The sequence below is a fragment of the Zosterops lateralis genome, assembly GCF_965231275.1.
Source record: "Zosterops lateralis genome assembly, chromosome: 1".
Lineage (NCBI taxonomy): Eukaryota > Metazoa > Chordata > Aves > Passeriformes > Zosteropidae > Zosterops > Zosterops lateralis.
The window spans coordinates 138,104,668-138,116,776 of record NC_139762.1 but is presented as its reverse complement, the minus strand read 5'-3'; positions in this window follow the sequence as shown (position 1 = coordinate 138,116,776).

Here is a 12,109-nt window from a genome sequence, read left to right as displayed (position 1 = left end):
AAAAAAAAAAAAAAAAAAAAAAAAAAAAAAAAAAAAAAAAAAAAAAGACAACTGATGTCATATAGTTTTTTGGATCAAGGATCATTCAATTTACAGAACTGCAGAATCACAGAATATGCTGAGCTGGAAGGAACCCACAAGGATCAACAAGTCCAACTCTTAAGTGAATGGCCCATAGAGGGATCAAACCCACAACTCTGGCATTATTAGTATCATGCTTTGACCATCAGGGAGCTGGAAAGTTCAGCCTCAAGTTTTAGTTGAGCTTCAAGCCTAAATTTCAGCCTCATCCCTTGTAAAGCTGTTCAGTTCAATGCAGAATGGATACCTCAGTTATATCAGATGAACGAGCAATTTAGATGAAATTTTAAGACAAAAAACAAGCACAGAACCAGTGTGAAAGCATCTCTGGAGGATGACTAAAGCAGGTAGGCCAGGTTTGTATCTAGTTGGAGATTGAATGACCCTAAGGATGGAGACTTCACTGCCTCCCTCTGCAGGCTGTTCCAATGTTTTAGTCAAATAACAGTTATAAACAGTTTTTTTTTTCTTCTGCTTAAATGGAATTCCATGTATTTCAGTTTATGCCCATTGCCTCTTGTCCATTCATGTAATGTCACCAAGAAGTATCTTCCTTTCAGTTATGTTGGTACTCTAAAGGAAATCAGCTTTTTGTCTGAATTTCTAAATTCTTGATAAATGCTGAAATCATTAATATCTTTTAGTATTACAGTATAACTTAGAGGTGCCGGCCCAGATTAATTCTCTAGATAATGTAAGAAGATGTAGCAATCTACACGGGCAAGGAGAAAAAGAAAAAAAAAGGAAAAAGAAAAAAAAAGGAAAAAGAAAAAATTAAATTAAAAAGTTTTCTCTTAATTTGCATGACAGAATGTTGTCAGAAATAGAGACAGATCCTGCTTCTTTTCATTTCAGCCAGACTGATTTATTTTTTTTTTTTCTGGAAGCAACCACGCCATTTAAGCTTCAGACCCTATAATTTCATGCTCTTCACTAATCAGTCAATTTTTTCTTGCAAGTGAATGTTTGCTTTTTTACACTATTTGTTATTTAAAACATCTAGTTTATATAAAAGCCCTTCGATGAAAGTAAGAGTATTATACTTTTATTTTAGAGTTTACTTATTTAATTTGTAGCTAGATAATTAGTTGGTTTTCAGGCTATAATCTTTCATATATATGAACAAGATAATAAAACCTCATGGAAGTGTGACTGCTTAATAATTATCTATGCTTATGGGACATGGTGTTTATTTAAAATAAAGAACAAAAAGGTTGCTCCTTCAGTGATTTATATGAAAGCAGATCTGCAATAACTACACTGATTCTTTCACACTTGTACTTTTTTCTAAAATTAGATACTAGTCTTTTATTTCAAGTGCTTAGAGTTACATTAATGAATGTTTATCAGCTACTTCCTATAAAGACCTTTCAAATCACCATAGCAGAAACATAGAGATCTTTTATCAACATGATGGTTTTGTTCACATCTGGAGGACATTAGGGGAAATCCTGGCTCCAGCAATATCCAGAGATATTCTGATGAACCCATTTGGATGTACACGTCAATTCTATTTCCTGGTTCACCTCACTGCATTGTAGCAGTGACAATCATCTATTTTTGCAAGCCTTTGACCATAAAATTACATCCTATTACTACAACTGGCATGAGAAATCATAGTTCATTGACATTTCTGCTGCTACTAAAATAATCCCAAACCCAGAGAAACTCAGTCTGTATTTTTAGTTAATAATGAAACTTAAAAATGGGTCCTTTGATCATCATATCCTGAAGAAAATATCCATGTGTTAGGAAGAATGGTAAGTATTTTAAGAGAGGATTAACACATGTTTTACATTATTAAAAATCAGAGAAAGTATAACTATAACTTCTTGTTTAAGACTTGCATGTTCAAATACCAAGTTTGTTACACTGGAGATGACTTGAATTGCATTGGAAAATCTGAAAATTAATTAAAACAATTTACTTTTTTTTTTTTTTTTTTTTTTTTTTTTTTTTTTTTTTTTTCTCTGTCTACTTTTATGTTTCAAAATGCTTCTGATGCACAAACAGCCTTTCCATTCCCACTCCTGGGATTCCACTATATCCTTTTGTTTTGGGGCATGCTGCAAATGTAATAGATATTACTTTCTTTTACAGCATTTGATGATTCAAAGAAAAGTGATAACTGAAAAATAGCAACACATCCATTGGCTATGCTGAGTGAAGAAAAGGATACCTTAATATTGCTGAATCAAATTTATAGTTATTATTGAGGCCACCACCCCTAGAAAGAAGCAACCAAGAAGCAGTAGAAAAAGCAGTTTTATTCATACGATTGGACACAAAGAAACCCTGAGTCAAATCTCCAGACAAATAGCAATAACTGACTGGATCAAGATGAACATTTAGTATCCCAAGACTACAATTGCACTGTTTAAGTCTTTTGTCATTAAATAGTTTATTTTCTCACACAAATTTCAAATTTATACTGCTGTCATCTGTTGTGCAACAAGAAATATTTTCCCATAAATTTTTAATAGATGTAATTTCATAATTCCCTTCACTGGGTCCCAAATCTCTTTTCTCCTCAGTTTCTGTGATGCATGCAATGTGTGGCATTTATTATCTCACTGGAAAGTTTTTGGAAACATGTTCACATTTGGTGAATTTCTGTAATGGCTGAAGCACAGTGCAAAAATACTTTACCCCTAAGTTTAACAAAACAACAGATGATTTTTTTTTTCTTTAATATCCTTTATATCCTTTCACCTTCCTCTCCCTTTGTCTTTAATTGCATGAATCTTCAAATTTTTTCATATCAAAAAAATGAGTAAAACCCTTGTAAGATTTCAAGGCGTATATCAATTTCTTTCAGAAAGAGAGCAGGTAGGTGTGGATGAAAAAAAATTGTAGCTTTTTTCCCCTGTTGCTTGTCCTTCTAAGCCTCTCTTTTTTTTGACAGAAACAATACCTCTGAAAAGCTGTGCCTTCATGTCCTAATCTTGGCAACCTTTTTATGTGCACCTCTTCTGGAAGTCTGTGAAGATTCTGTGGGTATGAGGCACCTCTGTGAAAGAAAGTAGGCATATTTCAGCTCTGTGCCACGCAGAATAATATATGTCTCTACTCAACTGACTTTGTTTGGCTTATTTGGATCTTAAGGGTTCCAAGGAGTAACTCCATATAGAGGCTCTTTCCTGAGTGCACATAAGTCCTGAGCAGGTTATAGCAGCAATGAATTCTCCTATTCCATTCTCCTGAAAGCCCAGCCCTTCAAGGGGCATCTTAGATATGATCAGGAGCATATCCTCTACTCAAGCTCAGAACATGGCAGAATCAGAAATTTACAGATTTAAAATCTCTAGATAATTCCTGTCAATTGTTTGCCATTCAAATCTATAGTCCAGCCTGAAGACAGAAATTTGTACATTCTTCCTCAACAGAAATTGCAACGAATACACAAAGAGTATTTGTTTGATACACAAATAGTGCTGTCAGCCCCAAAACAAACTGAGCAGAGCATTGCCAGGAAAGGAACGGAGAAAACAGTGACCTTGTAACACAGAAAGTGTTACCTGTATTTAACCTAACTCAGTGACAACACAGATTGGAACAGTTTGGGAGTCAGAAGTGAAAGGATATGTGATGTGAGAGTCAAACATCTGTGACACATGTGATAAAGCATCTTGACAGAAGAAAGTTGCTTTGCATAGCACCTGTAAGACTGTAAAAAGTGTCTTATGAGTATGGAAGGCAAAGAAAAAACAAACAAAAGAAAAAACTGAACCAAAAGGATCAGTAATAAACAAAGGAGAGAGCAGCAGAGGGAGAAATCCCACAAGTATCCAGACTCCTACAAAGTTACAACCAAGGTCTCATTAATCTTGCTTAAATGAAACTTGATTTTTTAGTAATAGAGGTTCAGTAAATTATCTATGTTTTGCAATAATGGTGTCATATCCTGGATCTAAATGCCCTTGTCCTTGGAAGTGTCATGGTAGGGCTAAATTCAGAGTTGCCTTCCCTGTGTACAATCTCCTCTCCAACCTCATTAAGACACAGTTGCTGATAAAATCTATGCATTTTTTTTCAATCATTTGGTTTGATTGGTATGTGGTACCAGCCTTTGGGGAATAAAAATTACAGAAAGACTGTGTGGAAATGTAAACATTTTCTGCTTATTCTAATAAACAATTTTTGCTCATGAGATTTCTTTAAGTTTAAAAGCTTTTTAGAAAGGTGATGCTTGTCATGGGCTTTGGCACTACTTTGTGCAATCACGAGAGTGTTTCCTTTGCAAATGGGATATACTGGGGTATGCAGTGGATTAGGAGTAGCAGGTTTTGCACAGCTGCTCCCATATAACTTCTGGGTGAGCCAAATTTTGGCTCTGAGATGTCCATAGTATAATGACAACATTAGTAAGTTCAGGATGTGCCAGATAATTAGCAAGTGTTTATTATCTCCCAAAACAAGAAGTAATTTGTGGGCAGATAATATTTGTTTTCTGCCACAATTACAGTTTAGATTTGACCTATGAGAAGACAAAAAAATGATTTTAGCCTGTATGATTCAGTATGCTTGGACACAAAGATCCTCCGAAGGTGAAGTTAGTTAATGAAATTATAGTAGAAATTAAGGGAGAGATTTTGTATCGCCTATTCATTTGTTAAACAAGTTGAAATTGCAGAAACTTGGGTGAGACTTCAGATACAAGGTAGGTGAATCATGAGGGCCAGAACAGGCTTCCTGCATTTTTCTTTAGTGCTTGGTGCTGTACAGAGTTATATTTCTGGCTGATTGGCAGGGACATTAAAGATCATCTTGTTCCAACACCCCTGCCATGGGCAGGGACACCCAAAAATGTGCACTTCCGGTCTAATCAAGTGTGATCATACAGCCATCCAAAATGCAGATTTGAGGATACCTCTGGAAATTTTAATTCAATCCTTTCTCTATTACCAATTCCAAGGTAAGGTCAAGTTACTGTAGAGCCTTAAAAAAAAAGTGTTGAAGATCACAAAGAATATTCCAAATATTACCAAAAGCTTCTCTGGACAACCTTTGTCCACGTTTTGGCATTCTTCTCAGAGCACAGTCTGGCTTCAGCTCCCCTGTAACTCATTACCTCAGAGTAAACAGCCATTAGATGCCCCTTGAGCCTTCTCTTCTCCAGCCTAAACAGGTAATTCTTGCCAAATCTACTTACAATTCCCAAGCACCCTGTTCTTTGTGTCTCTGGACATGATCCTGGAGAGGTGGGGATTTACTCCATATTCTTTCCAGGCACTGAGACTCATCTCAGAAACCTTTCTTTCGCCACATCCCCCTCTCTGCCTTTCCAGGTGGTTCCAGATGCACAGAGAGTCGAGGCTGAGCATATTTACACCCACATCAAGACAGGGAATAGTACTTTTATTTTCACCTATCTAATCACAACCATCTCTTACAGGAACCTCAGCAAGGACAGCTAAATTCTGCTTCTCAAGCCCTTTGTCAATCAGGTCTGAAAGATGCTATTTGGAATGTGCATCCAACAGGGAGTCTCCAGCACTCTGCCCAGTCCTCAGCTCAGAAGCTGGTCTCCTCCAGCTGCTGTCCTCCAGATCTCTTTGCTCCTTGTTGGCTGGTTCTATTTGAATTCTGCATGGGTTTCTTGCAAACACACATAAAACAGAAAGTTCACGCCCATGGAAAACAGTTGCATTTAAAATGTAATGACAATACAGGTTAAACTGACATAAGGCACAATTGTCAGCCAGAAAAGAGATCTGACCATGAATCTGCTCACACAGGCACCATTTTCTTTCTGCCTTCTGTTTTCACAGGCTTGCTCCCATGATCCACCTTAAACCCTTCTTTTTAGGCATCTTTGGTCCTTTTCCTAAATTCTTTTGCACTATGTTTTGGATCTTCTCACAAGTCACTGTAAAGAAGTCTGCTATTGATCATTAACCACTTCCTTCTTGTTCACAAGTGGCAGATCCAGGATGACACAACATTTGGGCACATGCAGATATAAATTCTCAGTGGATGATTTAAGTCCTGATATGATGTTTCTCTAGAAGATCCTAATCTAACCATCTAGCACTCCTTATGAATTAGTGACATCTTTTGAAAGTCAAGGAGAAATGGTGTATTAAATGTAAACACAGTGTAATTGTACCTAAACAGAATAAGCATAATGACTCTCTTTGTAGTCCGTCATTTAAAGAAAATGTTTTCAATAATATTTTGGTTATAGACCTAGCAAGTCCATCTCAGTTTCCATCTCAGCAGTCTACTTTTAAAATGCAGATGGTCCCTTTTTTTCTATTTTGTTTTGGTTTCACAAGCAACGTAGCTAAAAAGTAACATTTAAAAGAGAAGGAAAAGCAGTTCCAAAGGGCTAACATGAGTAATGTACCAATTATTTTCTGTGCTACAATTATAATTTCTACCCGGAGAGAATACAAAAAATAATACTGCTGTATTAAAAAAAAAAAAAAAAAGCAGCCATGTTGTATATAAGAAGTGTCACTGCAAGTATTAACCATTTCTTTCCACTAGGAAGGGAATTGCAGAACTGTCACATTTATAATTAGCATTCTGCAGTTTCAATATGAGTTCATCTATGTAATTGTATTTATAAACATTTTCATGGCCAAAAGCCTTCACCCATCATAAAATTTTTTTTCATAAAAATTCCTTTCTAAATCTTATCAAATGATATAGTAAATAGAGATATTGTCTTTCTTTATGCTATAACTTCTGAAAAGCTTCAGAGTCAAGATGTTCTGAAATTAGAAATCTTTGTTCTCTTATTTAACCATATTTAAAAGTTTTATTTTGATATAAGAAATGTAATTTTTATATTATTCTCAAACCTGTTTGCCTTCCTTTTTATATTTTCAGAGAACATAATGTTTGGCTTTGTACACTGATATTAGGGGACTTTATATTCAATAATGTTTCAGCATAACTCACTGAGCTCGGCTACTGTTTTATATCAGTTTTGCATCAGTTATTGTCTGCCCTCCACCTTACATACCTTGATTAATAATTACCTCTATGCCACTATTAAAAAATGCTTTTCATTTTTTGTTTGGAAAATATTTATTTATTTTTATTTTTATTTTTTAAATTTTTTAAATACAAGAAGTGTTCATCTGATTGTATCTGTCATTATTAAAATAATCTTATGTTTTTCTCCCTGATATGATCAAATCAATTGCCTTAAAGTTGACCTGATAAGATGTTCTTTCTATATCTATATACATATTATAAACATGCATCTAGATATTTTATACATATATATAAAATAGATATTGGTAATATCAGTTAAGAATTAACTGATTAAATGGTTAAAGGTTAAAGAATTGAAATTAGCACCACTGTGTTAGGAAAATTTTAAATCTATGTTATTAGAAGAAATTGTATACATGTTAATATTAGAAATAATGAATATATGCTCCTCTGAGTTACATATGGATGTGAGTGTTTAATTGTATTCCAAGAGTGCCGCATCTCCGAGTTCCAGAATTTTAGATTGAAGTTATTTCTAAAAATGAATGAGATCCTTCAGATCCTTCTCACTTTAATTATGTTTGTGATGTTCAGTCTATAATCCAGGAAGTCTTAAACTCATTACATCAGCTACCTGTTCCTTGGACTGAGGTATTTGAAGAGATAATTCAGTCCTGAACAGGGTCATGTGCTGCTTTTGTAGTAGTGGAAAGAGTTTGATCATTACTCATTTTTGTTTGAAGTACAGGGAACCAGAGAATCATTAAATTTGGATAGCACCACACAAAAAACGACCGGTTGTGGCTCCACAGATGATTTGATCTTGTTTGTATTAAGCAGAATATTCTCAGGCCAGAAGAATGAATGAGCATTTGATTAATTTTAAGCAGGAAAATTGTTCAGTGGATTTAAGCAGTTCTTTAAAAGTGATACTTATATGGATTATTGGTGTGTTTCATGGTAATGATGCAAAGACTAAGCTGGAAAGAGAGAAGCAGAGGACAAGGGGATCTGCTTAAGTAAATCAAGAAATACCAAGTTTAATTAGGGTTTCATTAACAGCTGTAGCTCCAGGCAAAAAAAAAATATATTGAAAGAAATAAAAACATTTTATTTGAAGGAACCTGCCTTGTTATGTCTTTCAATATTTTTTACATAGAGATTTTTTTAAAAAAGTAAGATAAACACATCAAGAAATATAATTTTAAGCTAAGAATGTCATGGAAAAGTTTACATAAAGTACTGGACAGTTAGCTGATTTGTTATTTCTGTTAGTGTCTCCATCTAATTGTTTAAAATCAATTAGTTCATAAAGAAAAATCAAAAATTACTGTTCATTTGTTTTCAAAAATGAAACTAGCAAGAAAAGTTCTCATACTCTGAATAAAGCACACATTGGAATCTGAGAAAAAGGTATTTTAAAATCAGTGTAGATTTGCCACAAGTACAATCTAGATCGGTGAGGTTTTCCTCTCTCTTTAGAGAATTACTGATGAAATTCTGATGAAGAAATAGAGAGAATAGAGATTATAAGTTTCTCATTCTAGCAGTGGGATGACAAAATATCTCATAGCAGTCATTCAAAATATTGTTACACCTGTTTCATTTTGTTTTGACTGATCTAATGATGCACGTGTTAATTGCTATGAATGCAAACTTTGAAAATTTCATCTAAGTTTATCTGAATTTTCCTCATTAAGCACAAATCAAGATATTTTAAATATAGCCATCCTCAGATTAAAAAAAAATGGATTTATGACTAGAAGTGGAGTGAAAACTCATGGTGATTTTTATGGAGCAGTAATATCTTTAGGGTCCACAGTAGGAACACACCTCTCTACCCCAGGGAAAACAGCAAAAACTTGCTCACTTACTCCCATGATTTTAGAATTACTCCTCTCTGGGGCTGACTTCTGATCCTACACCATTTATCATTTAGTCTTAGTGTGCTCTGGGAGCCCCAGAGCATTCCTGGGACACGATCTCTTTGTGTCTGTGTGTGCTTGCCTGCACTTATTCTTCCACACAGGAAGATGGCTGTGCTGCAGTTTAACAGTGTTCCTTGCAAAGCATGAAGCTAGTGTTGCATATCGCCTTACCCTTGAAATTCAGCGGTGGCTTTTCCCTTTTATAAGTGCATAAAGCGTCTTATCTTGGTGTTTTAGGGTATATAATGCACATTTAGAAAAAAGCATGGGCTGTACTGAAACATCCTGACATCAGGGATGCAGCTTCATTGAGACAACTTCAGGATCCAGCCAGGGACAGAACCAATGTGCATGAAGTGTGAATAATAAGGGAAATTTGAGCCCACAGTGAAATACAGAGCAAGCTGATGCCTCCTTTGAAACTTGGTAATGTCTATGAAATGATCATGGAATCAAGGCAAAATCAAGCTGAAGTGCAGGACCATTTAATAATAAATACCATGTGGGATCAGGACACCCTCCAGACTTGCAGGAAAATATTCCACCAGGAGCTGCCTCAGTCCCTGGTGCAAGTGACTAGGGATGAGATGCTGTAAGATTCTGTGCCTTTTTTAAGGACAAATGCTCATTTATTTCCAAGAGAACAACCTGGAGGAGGCAGAAAAGTGGAATGGAATCACATAATAACCTGAGTTACAAGGGACCCACAAGGATCACAGAGCCCAGCTCCTGGGCCTGCACAGGACACCCCAGAGTCACAAAGGGTGTCACAACATGATACAAGAAACAAGCACATGTAACAGAATGAGTCCAGGAAATAATGATTTTGTCCATGATTGGATGCAACAGTGCTTTAGAACTCTTCCAGAAAGGAGGAGCAATGATGTGTCAAGGTCAGAGAAGGCTGTTCCTTTAGAAACTGCAGAATTCTCTTGGGCAGGAGAGGCACTTGAGATGAAGCAGCAGCTGCAGACTGGCTCAAGGCCTGAGTGGCACAGTCTGTGAACTAAATTATGGTCGACAAGAATAAGGGCCTGCATGGTCATCTAACTGCAGACTATGAAAACTCAATTCAGTTTCTTATCACACTGGCATATATTCATCAAGGATTGAAAACTATGACTCTTGTACAAGCATTTTGACAATAGTAGCCTGTGGGAATGTTGGGAAAAAGATTAAAACAACAAAAAAATGTGGTTTGTAAGTTATTTTTACACTAAAGTTAGTAAAGACCTTATAGGATTTTTTTTTTTTTTTTTTTTTTTTTAAATTCAAGGAAAAATAATTTCAATTTTCCAGGGAGAAATGAAAGAGAGCTCACAGGATTTGCCACGAAAGATGATTTGCCCTGCCATTTGGGACTGGGTCACTGAAACATCAGATTGGCTCTCTTTTCTCATCTACACAAAAAGTACAGTGATTTGAAGGCCCAGTTTGCATGTAAATAGGAATATAGATCTGCTTCTTGTACAGAATTAGGGCAACAACAGCCCTAGGCTTCTCAGGTTGACCAAAGCTGGTTAGGAAGCAGATGATTAATTGTGGCAGATTTTGTGTACTTGTCTCTTCACATAAGGATGAGAGGGTAGGTCAATTTTCTGCCACTTTCTGATATTTATGCTGCATTCCAGCAGGGATTCACATAATTCCAAAGCTTTCTTCCTCACCAATGAGACACGAAAAGAGAAATGACCCCCACCTGGACTAACCCATTCCAAATATCAGGAGAGACAAGTCAGTAAACTGTGGTTTTAGTGGTGCCAGAGTTTGAGCCAGCTCACCTATGACTGTCCGCCTGTGCTTTGAGCCAGAGGCTACTACAGAAGAAAGGAACTACAGCTGGAACAAGGGTTTTTTTGACCAGAAGATGGAGGTGGGCTTCAACTAACTTCATTTTAAATAAGGCATTTACAGCTAAGCTTATCATCCTCATTCCTTATTCTCTTCAGCAGGGATATTAAGTTTCTCAGTGAGTGATTTCTCTGCCTTATTTTGAACCAACTGCTTTAGTTGAAGCTGTATTACACCAAGGAGGAAATGCTTCTCTCCATTGACTGTAAAAGCAGCTGAGATATTTAGTCTGGCTGTGCACATTGTGCAAGATTAACCTAAAGTCCCCAACTCATTTTTCTGAAATAACAGTTAATAAAAGGATGTTAATATCCGGCCACAAACACACCTTAAAACCAGGCTGCAGAATACAATATAGAGAGCTCTGGAAATGAGAATTATGAAGTTAACCTGAGAAAGAACAGGCAAAGGAAATGGATGGATGGATGAAAGGGGCTGTCTGCATCCTAAATTATATCCCAGTGTGTAGGGATATTTCTCCGTGGGTGGCAGGGACAAGGATCTCTGCACACCTGAGATGCTCTAGAAACACGTGGCTTTATTATTACAAGGGTCATGGGTAAAGCGGGCTCTGCTTCCAGCCACCAGCCTGGACTGGAGCAAAGCCCTAAAGAGAGAATGGGGAGAGAGAGATAGAAGAGAGCTATGGGGTAAAAACGGGGCAGGAGCAGGGGAAAAACGTGGGGAGAAAGCAGGAGCAAGGGAGGTGAGAGAGAGGAGAGGAGATGAGTGGACAAGAGTGGGGAGGAGAGGACAAGGCAAGAGTGGGGAAGAGTGGACAAGACAAGAGAGGGGAAGAGGGGACAAGAGTGGACAAGAGGGCTGAGGAGAGGATGAGAGGGCAAGAGAGTAAGAGAGCGATCCTCTTTTTACAATACAATATATCTTTTTTTTTTGTTGAATATTCTAATTCACATTGACCAACCAGCGTGAGATACAAAACCTACAAACTTTGCATGCAGCCTATAAGAACGACTGCATTACCATGTCATTTTACTCTCTACAGACTTCTTTCTTATGCATTTGTTCCTGGATGTCTTTTGCCAAGGTGGAAAGGCAACATTCTTGTCCTTTTGTGAGCTTAATCACCATTTTCCTGCCTGCCATGCACACATCTCGAAACTGGCTTTCATTTCTATTTCACTTACAGGTTTTGTATCTGCAGTATTTTTTATCACACAGTCATATTCATAAGTCCTTCCTGTCCAGTCTTTCCCAACACCAGTGGACAGGTCAGTGCAAAGGGAAGGCTGTCACACTGGGTGCTTACTCAAGTACAGTTTAGACAGTAGTTGGAGTCA